Genomic DNA, 15,512 nt, shown 5'->3' on the forward strand with positions numbered 1-15,512 from the left:
TGTCTAAGCTCCCTTTTTTTAAAAAAAATGTTTAATGTGCCTCTTTTAAACATTCACAAAGTGTGACTACTAATGTTTTTGTTCTTATGGCTAACTCTTGGAACATTGACTCGATCATAAAACTATGTAGGCTTTTACAACAACTGGAATGATCAGCACAAACCCGACAATAAGAATGCCTTGCCCCAGTTGGAACAGGGACTGTAAAAAAGAATCAGATGACAAGATTAATGCATCAAGAAATTGATATGGGTAGTTGTATCTGAGAAACATTGTTTCTCTTTGAAGAGAAAGAATAAGTTGATATGCATTTGTACATAAAAGGGGGAGAATCAATGTTGAAAAACACACAGGGCTTACTTACTATGTGCAGAGTAGAAGACTGATGACCAATGAAGCTTTGGAAAACCCTAGAAGGTAAATACTTAGGGTTAAGGCTGAAATTCAGGGACTAGCATTTTGACATGGTGGAGAGGACTTTTCAAGTGTATAACAGAAATGTCTCCATGATTTAGAAGAAAGGATTATATTAGGAGTCTTTCAAACCAAGAAGATCCAACCAGAGTAAGGAGATGAAAAATGGCAGCAACTTTTGGCATTGACTAGAGGGAAAAAAGGAAGGCTGGTGATAGAGAAATCAAGATGTGAAAGACTGGAAGATATGAGGATGAAGCTAGGGAATACTGCGACAAGGCCACCGCACGTAGCAAGAAAGTATTATGGCAAGGCTTCTGAATAAGGGCCAAAGATAAACGAGTGCCAAGTCTAAATCATTTAGCATGATTTCTACAACCCTTTTCTATAGTAATTGGGAGCAAAAGAAAAATGAATTTTGATTATGAACATGATCTGGATAATTAAGGACTCATCAAACTCCTTTTTTATTTATGAGAATCTTTTTGGCCTTTAATTTTTTTGATAATTGAAATTTTCAAGGTTTTTCTTTTTCTTCTTTGAATTGTACTGATACTCTACTCAACTTATTTTATTGTGTTTTCATAGGTACAGCCTATGGATTTATTTATAGAACTCTAAAATCAATGTTATCAAGATATTTCCAAATGCTATACATATTTGCACATTATTTTAAAAAATTAGGACAATTAAATTTTTGGTAAGCCTGTACTTGGCATCATTTTGATGCAAACTTGTTTTGTTTTTAATTAGAAGGGTTAAACCACAACAGTCTTTAGGGGTATTATGTTTTATAGATTTAGTGCTGGACAGAATCTTAAAAATTTAGTTTATTCTTTTCATTTTGCAGATAAGAAAACTGAGGCCAAGAAAGTTAAGTGACTTATCTAAGGGCACATGACCAGTAAGTAGCAGAGCCAGAGTTTGAACCCAAGTCCTCTGATTTCAGATCTAGCACTTTTTTATAATAATGATGATAGCTAACATTTATGTTATGCTTTAAGGTTTACAAAGTTCTTATATGGTAACTAATTTTATCCTCAAAAACACCCTGTGAGGTAGAAGCTCTTATTATCTCTATTTTACAGATGAGGAAACTGAGGCATCTAGTGGTTAAATGACTTACCCAGGACCACATAGCTAGTAAGAGTTGAGGTGGGGTTTGAACTCAGGTTTTTCTGATTCCAAGTCTTGCACTCTATTGACTCTGCCACGTACCTGCTTATATCATTTGCTCCATTAACTAATTTCTGTTTTAAACCTACTCTGTGCATGCCATGATTTTGATTTTGTCCTGTACAAAAAATTATATTTTCCAAACTCATTATTAATAATTAAATCTGAAGCACAAAGAGATTGTGATATTTGAGAATTGTGATCAAATGACATACTCCATGTAGACATTATATAAATGTGTGAAGAAGTTTTTGTTCCTCTGAGTTACATGGGGTAGTAGATAAATATTCTGGTCTGAGAATCAGAAGACCAGGGTCCAAACCACATGCTGGTCTTGTGACATGAGGGAAGTCAATTAACCTTTCCATGCCTAGGCAATTCTCTGAAACTAAGAGGCAGAACGTTTACTGATCTATATTTGTAGAGGGAGTTTCCTCTCTGGGTTATAGTGAGGAGGGAGGAAGATTTCCTTAAATTGATGAAGTCATAGGCACCCACAATATATGTTTTTCTGAAGACAGACAGAAATCAGAAATTGACAGCTTGACTTTAAAAATCTTAGAATGTGGGTCAATGTAGCTCATTGGGTTGGAAGTCAATGTTTGTCTCTTCTGGTGGCCAGGCTACTTGAATAACAGGTTCTGGGAATAAAACAAACAGTGAAGGATTATAAATTTGCTGGCCAAGGGCTATATCGATTTCTTTGTTCTTTGTTTTTGATCTTTGGTAAGTAGAGTCCATAACGAAGACTGATCAAACCAAAGTTGCTTTTCTATAACAATTTCAGTCTTCTCTCCTAAGAAGGGCAGTCTGAGATCATGAAACAACATAAATAAGATTGTCTTGTACTGCATAGAAACATTCTTTCCTTATAGATTCTAGGATTGATACATATTGAGCTGTGATGCAACGTTTTGTTTGCAGACTTTATTTTGTTAGTTGCTCAATCTGAAATGCTGCTTGTGTTCAAGAGTGTCCTGAGAGGATGAACTAAGAGGGAATATGGGAAATGAAAAAAAAAGTATAGTGATCCAGGATCTTAGAGACAAGTTAGTAGAAGATTGACCAGGCTGTTTTCTTTCATTGGGGAATGTAGCTAGCATGTCATTATGTACTATGATGGCTATAGAATTTTATAGAGTTAATGAGATTCATAGTTTTTATCCTTGACTATTACCTGAATTTAACCTGTTGAATTTATAAGGAATAACTGCTTTTAAGATACAAATTTAAACTGCTTCTCACTAAGTTGAACCTGCTTTTAAGCCATTATTGCCTGTTAATGGAGCCTCAAGTTGTAGACAGTTAAATCAGATCAAAGTATCCAATTTGACCTTAAGTCAAATTGTCTCACTGTCTTTGTAGATATAATTCACTGGTTAATGGCTACATTTCCATTTTATCGAGTGATATGAATGCACAAACACTGTCTTTGTCTAGCTTATAGTTGCCTCAAGGATTTAATGGCATGATGGACTTGGAATTTTTTTAAAAAAGTTTGGGTTCTAGTCCAGTCCTTGTGGTGTGATCTTGAGCAAGTGACCTTGGCTCTGTTGTGTGACTATCTTAAATCCATCTAACTTTACTGAGCCTTAGTTCTTCATCTGTAAATGTCAACAATAATAACTATTTATATAACATTTTAAGGTTACATTATTCCATTTGATCCTCACAATCATTCCATGAGTTGGATACTTCAGGTATCATTATTTCCATTTTACAGATAAATAGATTGAGGTTCACAGAGGTTAGCCATGCATGATCACTTAGGTACTGCCAGAGATGGGAGATAACATTCATAATAATTACTCTACCAGGCTTTTGTGAGGAACAAATGAGATTATATGTGCAAAGAACTCTGCAACCATTAAATATTATATGCATGGCCATTATAATATTAGCATTATTATTAATCTTTGTTTCCATCTCAGGTTTAGGTTGCTGATGGTGATTTTGTTTCTGTGGTTAGAGTCAATGTTTGTAGAGCTACAAATGTTTTTTTTTCTCCATTGACTTGCTAATGGTAATTGAATTTTTTTCCTTCATAACTGAAGGTACCTATTCTTTTCTTCTGTCACCTGAGGTTAAAATCTAGAAGTTTATCAATTTTCTCTAAAGAACTGCAACCACTACCAGTAGATTCCAGCTACAAATGAGTGCAAATTTTCCACCTACAACTCTGGTGTGTAAATAAAGCATGCATTAACTGATTATAATTATTTTATAGTATTAGGAAAGTTTGGAAAGGTTTTGATTTTCAAGGATGGGTACAAATGATTTGTCAGAACTATCGAGGTATATGTGTATATGTATACACACACACGCACATGCATGGAGAGGGTGGAGTATTCGATGTATACTTGTACTGCTTATCCAAAGAAATTTCAATTCTTCCATACTTCAAAGATTAGTGGTTCTTTTTGTATGGATTCTCCAACTAACAATGCCAATTATAAACTCTCTCTGATTTAGTAGACAGTATTCAAGAGTTTCTGTTGCTATAAAAATCATCACCCTGGAGGCAAGTTAAAGATGAGTCACACTAAACATTTAGACTATCACTGGATCTATGCTTAGTAGGTCATGCCAGAGCAGAGGCTCCAATGGTACTCAATGGAATGGCATTACCAATGGCACCTCCATGCCACAATGAGGCATCAAAGGAAGAGTTTTATGAAGTTTGCTGCTGATTGTCCTTCATTCTCAAAGAGGACCATGACAACAGGGTGGTGATGCTATGTCATGCAAGTGAATTGGATTTAAGTGAGGGATGACTGTGCAAAGTCACTAGCAAAACTTTCTCCTGTGGAGCCATCTGGGTCAGGTGGCCAGATAGGAACACATTCAAGGAAAACTTTAGCTGCCTGGTCACTCACTATAAAGAAATCCTTGCATTCTTTGGAAATGGCTTACTCAACTCAGTCACTATTGAGAACATTTTGGTTGCTACTGTTTATTTCCCTTATATTTTGATATCTCTGTCAGGAAATGAATGTAAGTTTAATAGAAATGGCTAGTGAGGGAACCATATGTTTTAAGTTTAATTGAATTCTATGACCAGGGAGGCTATACCTTTGGGATGACTGCTGAACTATACCAGGACATTTAGACACTTATGCCTTATTTTGTAGCAACCTCTATTTTTCAGGATAGTAAGAACTAAGTCATAATTTTTTAAAACTTCCAAATACTTAAAAAAAGCAATCAAGTCAGAAAGAATACACTATAATTATAAGAATGAGTGCAACTCCTGACATTTAAAACAATATTAACATGCTTCTGCTTCACTGTATGAAAAGAGCAGAGAATTGAAGATTGAGCGGACTTTGAATAACATTTAATATGTTTTAATAACATTTTAATGTGTTTTGGGACAACTAGGTGGCACAGTGGATAGAATGTTGGGAGCCAGGAAAATCTGAGTTGAAATCTGGCCTCAGACACTTATTAGTTGTGTTACCCTAAGTAAGTCACTTAACCCCATTTGCCTCAGTCTTTGCATCTGTAAAATTAATATCTCTGCCAAGAAAACCTCAAATGGGTCATGAAGAATCAGACATGACTGAAAAACAACTGAACAGCAGCAGAAGCAACAACAATGTGTTTTATGTGTGGAAAAACAATTTAAAGGGGGCAGAGTGAATGAAATGTGTATGACCCCTTGGTTAAGCTCTTTATGTGCAAGAAAAGCGTAGTGGACCAAAAGGAATTTATATTTCTGTTGTATGCATCCCAAATCTCTACTCCAAGGGAAAAAGCTGACCCCTCAGAGGCTTAAAAAAACCACAAACTTTATTTTCCATAACTTTTGCCTAGTATTTTGAATCCAGGCTATTTCTTGGAGATAGTAAAAAAAAAATTCCCAAATCAATATTTTTGCAAGAGAAATTTTCATTCATTTATAGAATGGACATTTATTATTTTCTCATATATATCTCATATATATTTTTCTGAGACTGGCACTTTCTAATTGTGTCTGCATTATGGAGTCTGTCAGCAGGTGGAAAGCAAAGTTCTCAGAATTTGTCTACTACAAAATGATGATTGCTAGCCTTTTAACATTGCCTTGGTATTGTCCTATATGTTCTGTATCTTTGTAAGTAAATACCAAATTGGTTTGTAATCCTGCAGCAAACATGGATTATTTCAGTATTTATTGTGGTGGCACTACATGAGATAAATTAGTACATTAGACATGACTAATAATTCACTGGATGAATACAGAATAGATTTGCCTTTAGAAAAAATGCTCCTCTTGCATTTGTCAATAAATAATGGATTAACAATGTGTCAGATACTGTAGTCAAGGGCTAGAGATGTATATAAAATGAAACAACGTCTTACATTCTGTTGGGAAGACATATAAGTGCATATACAAAATAAATATAGTTAAATACAAGATAATCTTTTTGGTGGGGGGGAGGATGTTAGCATTTGATGAGATCAGGAAGATTTTCCTGGAGAAGGTGGTGCTTGAATTGTGTTGAAAGAAAAGAGGTATTCTATGGGCTAGAAGAGAAAGTTCATTCCAGGCATGGAGCAGGCAGAAAGTGGACAGCCAGTGCATGTCCATAGAGAGGGGAGATGGAGATTCTTGTGTGGGGAACATAGAGAACAATTTGGTGATCACAGAGCGTGAGAAGGGAGTCTCATCTAGTGAGGCTGGATAGGATGGTTTCAGATTGTGAGAAGCTTTAAATGCTAAACAGCTGAGTTTGTATTTTATACTAGAGGAAATAGGGAGAAATTGGAGTTGATTGATTGGGGAAGTGACAAGGTCAGATTTGTGTTAATTTGCATATCACTTATTTACAAATTCTAGTCTGGCTGAGCTGTCACTTTACTGACTGTGACTTAACTCTTTGCAGACCTCACTTTTCCCATCTGTAAAACTGAGGCAGTTGGATTACATGACCTCAGAGGTTCCTCTTTGTCTAGGATCTGTTTATAGATTATCATCCTCCTGTGTTTGTTAGTAAAGTCACCTCAGTGAGGTGTGGGGTTGATGTTCTTGGAGGTATAGAGTACAGCCCTCTGACCCTAAATCTAGCACTCTTTCTGTTGTATCATATTGTCTTTGGTAGGCCTTTGTAAGTTATAAAGGTTTTAAGTATGGACTGGTGAGGAATCATATATATCTTTTGTCCAAGAGCTAGCTTGAATTGGAAGAAATTTATCATTTGGTTGGCTAAAGCATGACAAATTTTTCAGTGACAGCTGCTTTCAAAGCCAATGTTAAAAAAGGGATTACAATCCACACTGGTAGAAGGAATATGTATTAATGAAGCCATTGAAATATTTGCACATGTTTCTTCAATCGTTTTCATCACTTAAAAAAGTTTTTTAAATGCCAGATTATCAGGTTTTTTCTAAAGTATGGATTTTAATTATATAGATTATTATGTTCTTCAAAAATGCGTAACTCTCGATTTCATCTTGGGAACATGTTCTATTGTGTGTGGCATCTTTCCTTACATGCCCCAAACACAGCCTAGGTACCATCACCTTCTCTAGCATATGTAGAGCTACACCACATGGTGACAAACTATTGCAAGTGTATCTTCCATCCATAGTGACTCGTGGGAAGTTCTCTCTCCTTTTTTTAAAAAAAATTTTTAAAAATTTTGATTTATGAAATAAAACAAGCATTTCCATATTATAGCAGAATAAAAAAATGTGGAACTGCTAATCTATTATGTACAACTTACTGTTTCTTTTAAATATATAATAAAGCTATCATGTAACTTTTTTCCCTTTTTTTCTCCCCATTCACCCTAGAGAGGGCTACCATTATACCCAAATATGTATGTATATGCATATGTACAATATGTAAAATCATTCTATACATACTTCTGTTTATCAGTTCTTTCTCTGGATGCAGATAACGTCCTCCTTCATAGATCCTTCCTTAAAGGCAGCTAGGTGGCCCATTGGATAGACCACTGGGATATGGAGTTCAAATCCCTCCAAAAAGGGAAAATGATGAGTATGCCTGATGAAAAAACAAATAGGCCAATGCTTAATAGGCAGTAGAAATCCTCAGATCAATGTCGAAACAACTACTACTTCTAGGTGCTGAGAGTAAAGGCTTCTGGAAGTTCTCCTTGGTTGACTCTATGGACTTTATATCCTAACACTATGTGATGGTCTTGCTGATCAGTGCTCTGTCTCAAGGATTGTCTTCATCTTTACATGCTACCTAATTTTAAAGTGACTTAGCCAGTTTACTCTTTAATCTCTTTAGTTCTATATAGGCAATCCTGAAGCTACTGACATCTCCATCAACACCACTAGTTGACTTTCCAAGAAGTGGCATGTGGAATGGTTGATAAGACACATTTATTGAAAGTCTTTATCTACTAAGTAGCGTACAAAGAACTGAATAACAGAATCCCTTGAACTTGCATAATGTTTTAGAGTTTTCAGTGCATTTTCAGGTGCATTTTCTTATTTGATCTTAGCAACAGAACCATTGAGGTAGGCAGGGTAGGTGGGCACAAGGAAGAGGAGGGAGGGAGCGAAGGAGGGAGGGAGAGAAGGAGAGAAAGAGAGAGAGAAACACATGACTGATCCGTGATCTTTAGAAATTGTGAGACCCTATTCCAGATTTTAAATTCTCTTTCTGTACCATTACCTTTTTTTGTGGAGAATGTGGGCATCATATGGTTAAAGAAAAGTGGCTTAAAATAGAGACCATCAATGATTATTTGTTAATGCTTTTATATCTCCTGCTATCTGAAGGAATATAACATAATTCCCCAAACAAAACATGGTTTTAGTTCACTGTCATATTTATAAAGCTCATCTTCTGATATAGCCTACTTGAGTGACTCTGGGTAAATCATTTAACCTCTCTGTGCTTTAGACAGCTATATAAATCAATAGGTTGCAAAAAAAAATACCAACCTACATTAAGAAGGTGGGTTTTCTCATTGGCGAGTTCCATATATTAATAAGATAACTCTAATTTCCTGTATGTGTATAGGAGGTATGTGCCATGGTTGAGTTTGATTTACCCAGATGTCACCAGATTAAATTCCATTAGGATTATAGATTTTGTAGAAAAGGAAATTGAAACTCAAAGTCATAGGAGGTCATATACAGATTATCCAAAAGTATTCATGCAGTTTTGATCATTAAGACCTTAAAACTGCACTAAAACTTTTGGGAAATCTCATAATTTACATCATATACATACATATACAAACATTTCATGCATTGTTTATATATAGACACAATTTTAGGAAACATATTCTAAGGTTGAGTTTGGTTGGGACTGGTGTGTTACCAATTTAAGGGATCATTTTGCAGTAAGTATACTTAGTAGCAAAATATTTTTTCCAAGTTTAAACAGATAGTAAGGAGCAGAGCCAGGAACTCAGGTCCATTTGAGTCCAAAACCAGTGCTGTACCTTGCTGCCTCCTGGGATTCTTATTTGACTTACCATTACCCCTACTGAAGAAAATGTAAGCAACTCAAACTCTAGAACCCATGGGGAACAACCTCATCTTTCTCCTTCTCTTGAGTTTTCACTTCTATCTGGTTCTACAATTATTTTAAAGTAGAAAATCTTTCTTTTTATTGTGTTGAAACAGTATAAAGAGTAGCCTAAGTGCTAAAAACAAAATAAAACAAAAAGGTATATGTAGGTCTTTACCTTGTTGTGGCACTTGTCTGGTCATGGGAAAGTGTGGTCAGGCTGACAAATTTGGATAATTTTTACATGAAAAATTAGACTTTCAGGTCTAAGGATCACAGTTGTTGTCACTGCCTAATTACTTAAGACCTTAGGCGATAGAGAATTTTCAGTCTAATATTGAAGGCCCCACACCTTCTAGATGCAACTAACCTTTTCAAGTCTTCTTTCATATGCACTCATTCTAGCCAAACTAGACAGCTAACTCTTCCCAGAACTTAACATTCCATCCCTTGTCTTCAAGCATTTGCAGGTCCCATCCCCTGTGCCACAGTACACTCAACTAAGGAAGTATTTATTAGGTGCACATTGGGTTATAATATCCAACATTTATATAGTGCTTACTGCAAGCCCAGCACTGTGCTAAATGCTTTACAATTATTATCGCATTTGGTCCAAACAACTTTAGGAGGTAAATGCTATTATTATCCCCATTTTGCGGATGAGGAAACTGAGGCAGAGGTAAAGTGATTTGTCCATCTATCCACACCACCACCCAACTGCTTACCTCTGTATAAAGCAAAAGGTGGCATGGAACAGTAGATGAAAAGCAGGCCTTGAAGTCAGAAAGATCTGTGTTCAAGTTTTGCCTCTGGCAAATACTGGCTGTGTGACACTGGGCAAATCACTTAGCCCCCTAATATCCAGACAACTGTCTAAGATTCTTAGTTGGAAAGCAGGTGCTCTGAATAAAATCATAATCTGGTACAACAACAACAATAACATGCTGAAGGCATACTGGGTGCTTGAGACATGACTTTGTTTGAAAGGAAAAAATAATAGAGGCTCTACTGCTCTACTTGCAGTCTACTGGAGGGATACAACATATAGGATACATAACATAAAACAACATCGGGATACATAAATAACATAATTTGCAGATGACAGTTAAATGGCACACTGGATAGAGTACCGGACTTGGAGTCAGGAAGATTCATGTTCCTGTTTGCCTCAGTTTCCCCATTTGTAAAATGAGTTGGAGAAGGAAATGGCAAACCACTTCAGTGGAGAAAACCCTAAATGGTGTCATAAAAGGTTGAACATGATTGAAACGACTCAATAACAAAAAATTTGAAGAGGAAGAGTATATTTATTATTCCAGAGATCAGGAAAAGTTCATATGAGAGGTGGCACCTGACCTTATCCTTGAAGGAAACTAGTGGTTATTAATGGTAGAGGTGAGGAAGGAGGGTATTTCTAAAGCTGACTGAGTAAAGAACAGAAGGCAGGATATAAATTTCTATGTTCAATTTGACAGGAATGTAAAGTACAAAACAATCAAGAAGGAGAGGAAACAAGTATTTATTTTATTTTAAATTTATTTATAGTTCTCAACATTCACTTCCGTAAGTTTTAAATTTTCTCCCCCTCCCCAAAATGGCATGCAGTCTAATATAGGCTCCATATATACATTCTTATTAAGAATATTTTCACATTAGTTATATTGTAGAACAAATGGGAGGAAAAAGCAAAAGAAAACAAAAAAAGGGAGCAAAGAGCATGCTTTGATCTGGATTCAGACTCCATATTTCTTTCTCTGGATGTGGATGGCATTTTCCATCATGAGTCTTTTGAAGTTGTTTTAGGTCCTTGCATTGCTGAGAAGAGCAAAGTCTATCAAAGTCAGTCATGGCACAATGTGGCTGTACAATGTTCTCCTGGTTCTGCTCATTTCACTCAGCATCAGTTCATATAAGTCTTTCCAGAAATTCACCTGCTCATCATTTCTTATAGCACAATAGTATTCCATGGAACAAGTATTTATTAACTGCCTACTATGTTCCAGAAACTGTGATAAGCATTTTAAAGGAAGGAAATAAGTATTTATGTAGCACCTACTATGTGCCAAACACTTAAAATATTAATTTTTTGATCCTCATAACCACTTTGTGAACTTGGTGGTTTTATTACTTTTATTATCCCCATTTTACAGTTGAGGAAACTGAGGCAAAGAGAAGTTAAATGACTTGCCCAGGGTCACAGAATTATGTGAGTATCTGAGGCCAGATTTGAACTCAAGTCTTCCTGATTCCAGGGTCAGCACTGCTCTATCCCTTGGGCCAATAGGTACATCTACAAAATATTAACTCCTTTGATACTCACAACAACCCTGGGTGTATTATTGTTATCCCCATGAACTCCCAGGTTAAGAACTATTGTTCTAGTGTCTATTAGGACAGTATCAGACATTTACTAGCTATATAACCCTGGGCAAGTCACGTCACCTCTATCAGCCTCATCTGTAAAATGGTACCTGGTAGTATGTAGTGTCTTCTAAAATGGTCACTAAATAAATGTTGAATTTATTTGAATTAGTTGAATTAGTTCCAAATGGAGGCCAGAGCTGGACAAGTCAGGGGTCAAGATGGAGGCAAGTTGAGGGACAAGAATCCTTTCTGAAGCAGGAAAATCAAGCAGATGGAAAGGAGTTGTAGCTGGAAACCACCTGGGGGATAATAGGGGCAGATAAAGATATATGGGGTGGTATTATAGGGACAATGAAGGGTCTGAATTAGCCTGAAAGAAACAACCAGAATCTCTTCTAGGACAGCAAGAATCTCTGTGAATAGTTGGGTAAATCATGGTCAATTCCATATTTTAAGAGGGCAAAAATATAATAAACTCTTCCTCAAAGGCAAAACCAAAATATTTTTTTGGATATCATTAGAATACCAGGAAGTAAGATTTAACAGGGTACTTATCACTAATCCAAGTGGCTCTGACCTTCTTTCTGTCAGGCCTCCCCTCAAAAACAAGTTCCCTTGGCCCACTCATAGTTTGCTTCTCTCTCTCTCTGCTCTGCCTGCTCTCACTCTCTGCTCATGCTCTCTCTGTCTCTGTCTCTGTCTCTGTCTCTCTCTCCTCCTTGCGCAAGCTCCTCCTAGTCTGAGCTCCATGTGACCACAGGCTCCATGTGATCACAGGCTCCATATGTTTAGGCCTATTAATGGGCAGGGAAGATCTTCCTATTCTATTAACATTACATCCATGTCTTCTGATTTCCAATCAAATGCCCTTTCCACCTTAAAACATGGCTTCATTGATCTCTCTGGGCCTCAGTTGTCTCATCTATAAAATCAGGAATTTAAAATATATAGAATCTTTATGGTCACTTCCAAGTAGATATTCTTATGCTCATTTGACCTATTAAAGGCCTAATACTCAAGGTCTTTGATGTGCAATTCTTTTCTTCAGTTTAGAACTGGAGAAACCATAATTTTATGGTTTCTTAGTATCTTTAATAATACATATATATTATTATTAATAACAAACTGTAGGTTGTAAAAACTTCAAGAAGACAAGGTAGAGTTACTTGCATCGTAGGATGATTCTAGGTTTCCCTTGAGGCAAGCCAACACCTTCATGTATGGCAGCAGATACAGACTTGAAGGTCACTCCTGAGCAGGCTTATACTTGGGAGGACAGCAGAATGTGGGAAAACTCATGCTGAGGGTTTACTATTATTTCTGTGATAAGCAGAATATTTGGAACAACAGGACCTCCTACTAGTGCGAACTCAGGGACACTGGAAGTTCACTCTTTTCCTCTTTTCCATTGCCCCCAGGAACTATTTGACCTTTTCACTTCCAGTTTTTGGTGCCATTAATCTTTATTTTTTGACCTTGTGTAGAAATAGATGGAAGGTTGCACATCAAGAATATTAGATTTGAAGTCAGAGGACCTGAACTCAAATGTTAGCTCTACCCCTGAGAATCCTAAGTGTAGAACTTAGAGTTGCTGTAGTTCCTACTCATTCCCTTGGTAGCTGATGAGATTGTATTCTAGAGAGGTTAATGACCACACAAGTAGTAACACATAAATAATTTATTAAGCACTTACTATGTGCTAGACATCATGCATTAACAGAGCTTGGGCTTAAACCCAGGTCTAGTGACACCAAGTCCTTGTAATCTTTTCCATTGTACCAAACTACTTTTTATTACTATACCACATTTCCTGGATCACCTTTGTCACTTTGTGAAAGTTGCTTCATCTCTCTGGATCTACTGCAATTTCCTCCTCTGTAAAATGAGTGTGTGGCACTAGAAGGTTTTAAAATTCACTTAAAACTCTTCTAACAGTCTATGATTCTTTATGAGTAAGTAACTGAGGCTTTGGGCTCACACAAACTGAAATCAGTCTTGAAGATTCCTCAAAACTACTTCCTAGGTCACGCACCCACCCAAGGTTTCCTCTGAGAATGTCAGAATTTAGAATATGCCTAGAAGGGAGACCCTGAGCTTTCATGCAAACTCTTTAATGTTGATAATACTAGCCTTGGTGGTTTCCTTCACCTTACCTGTAACCCTTTTACAAAACAGCTTATTCCTAGGGAGTCTTAGACTTTTCCTCTCTGTGTTTTCACCTTCCTTCAGGTCTTTATTACCTACACAGAACACATGAGTCACAGAACCAACAAAGGGAATAGGTCCATTTTTTTTCTCCCCTAAATCTTGACTATCTGCTCTGCCCATCTGCTTTCCCGTTTGAATCTTTGTGTGGTGGTGGTTCTGGCTTTTTGTCACTGAATCCGTCAGTCTGTCTATGTCTTTATTTAGCATGACTTCCTTCTCTTGTGGAAAAAGCTCTGGGGTTCCTTGGAAAGGAATTCATGGATGTATAATTCTGTCTCTGGGGATTCACTTTGTCCATACCGTTGTATAGTTCCTCTTTGCTTTTCTCTGTCCAATTTCCTTTATGATTTTAGGCAGTGTCAGAATGAGGAACTCATGGGTGGGAGGCAATTGAAAACTCAAGACAAGGAAAGTATTCACATTTGGTCTGAGGAATTCACACCTGGAGAGGCATATAGGAGTGGCTTCTCTCTTTCTTCCTAGGTCATGTTTGGTCATATTTTCTATGGTTTCTAGGTGTTTTACAAATCAATATCATTTATTTGATCTTCATGCCAGCAATGTGCCATGGTGATTCTACACCAGTTTTACAGATGCAGGAATATAAGTGACTTGCTCAAGATCTCTCAGTCATTACTTGGTTATCTGCCTCCAAATGCATTGCTTTTTCTACTAAAAATGCTTCTTCTTAATCTACTTTCACATTTTCTAAAGGAAAAATGTGGGACTACAGGGTAAAAATAGCAATGGAGAATATATTAATCATCAAATCCTATAGTGATAGTTTAGTGAATCTCAGAGTTGGAAAGACCTCAGGAGTCATTCAGTCCAAATTTTACAGAAAAAAGAATCTGCCCTCTAAACCTTGGCTTCTTTTGCCTTAAAGTGGGGATAATAATACTTTTCCTACTTTTCTCTTTGAGTTGTTGTGAGGTCCAAATGAAAAAATTTCCCCCTAAAACAATAAAGCATAACATGAGTTGTAATTATTATCATATTTTATGTACTTGACCTCTTGCCTGTTGTTTTCTGCAAAAAGAAATGCATCTGATCATCTTAAGTCACAACCAAGGAACCATTTTAAATCAGCTGAGTTTTCAGGTTCTAGAATTGTTCCTTTGCTTTGGATTTTTTCTGGCCTATGTGCAGGACTGGGCATTGGCACAGGAGGTGAGGGAGGTTTATTTGACCTGTTCCAGTAGTTGTTCTTCTGATCCAGTTTCTACCTTCATCATTCTTGAATGAGCTCAGTGAGCTTGGAATATGTCAAATATGCATAACCAGTTTTTCCTCTTTGCATTACTTCTTCCTTTAGCTGGCTTCCTTCAACTGTAGCTACCCCTCTCTTCTTATACACCTCCTATTAGAGGAACAATATGTGGGAAAGTTATATTGCTCATTAGAAGCACAATGGACAAAACATTGGCAGCTACCTCAGTCGGAGGGCTCATTGTGGTCAGAATAGTACAGAGCAGTCCTAAATTTTCCCTCCTTTCTTTCTCTCTCTCTCTCCTTTCCTTTATTTCATTCATTCCTTCCCTCCCTCCTTTTTCTTTCTCCTTCCACTCCTTCCTTTCCTTCCTTCTCTCTCCCCTTCCCTCGTTTCTTTCCTTCTTTCCTTCCCTCTTTCCATTTCTTTTCTTGCTCCTTCCCTTTCTTCTCCACATCTTTTCCTTTATTCAATTTCTTCCTTCCCTCTCTTCCTCTTTTCCTTTTTTCCTTTCCTCCCTCTCTTCCTTCCCTTTCTCCCTCCTTTTTTTTCCTTCCATCTCTTTCTTCTTTCCTTTTCTTTCCTCTCTTCTCTCCTCGCCTGGAGAACATCTAATCCAATAACAATCTTAAAGATGAAGAAACTGTGGCCCAAGCAAAT

At 36.8% G+C, this 15,512-nt stretch overlaps 1 protein-coding gene across 5 annotated transcripts in view; it reads left to right on the forward strand.

Moving 5' to 3' along the window:
* The window catches only part of ESR1 (estrogen receptor 1), a 456,202-nt gene that overhangs the window by 149,739 nt on the left and 290,951 nt on the right, over positions 1 to 15,512 (forward strand). The window lies entirely within an intron of this gene.

This window comes from Notamacropus eugenii, chromosome 2 (genome assembly GCF_028372415.1).
Source record: "Notamacropus eugenii isolate mMacEug1 chromosome 2, mMacEug1.pri_v2, whole genome shotgun sequence".
Taxonomy (NCBI): Eukaryota; Metazoa; Chordata; class Mammalia; order Diprotodontia; family Macropodidae; genus Notamacropus; species Notamacropus eugenii.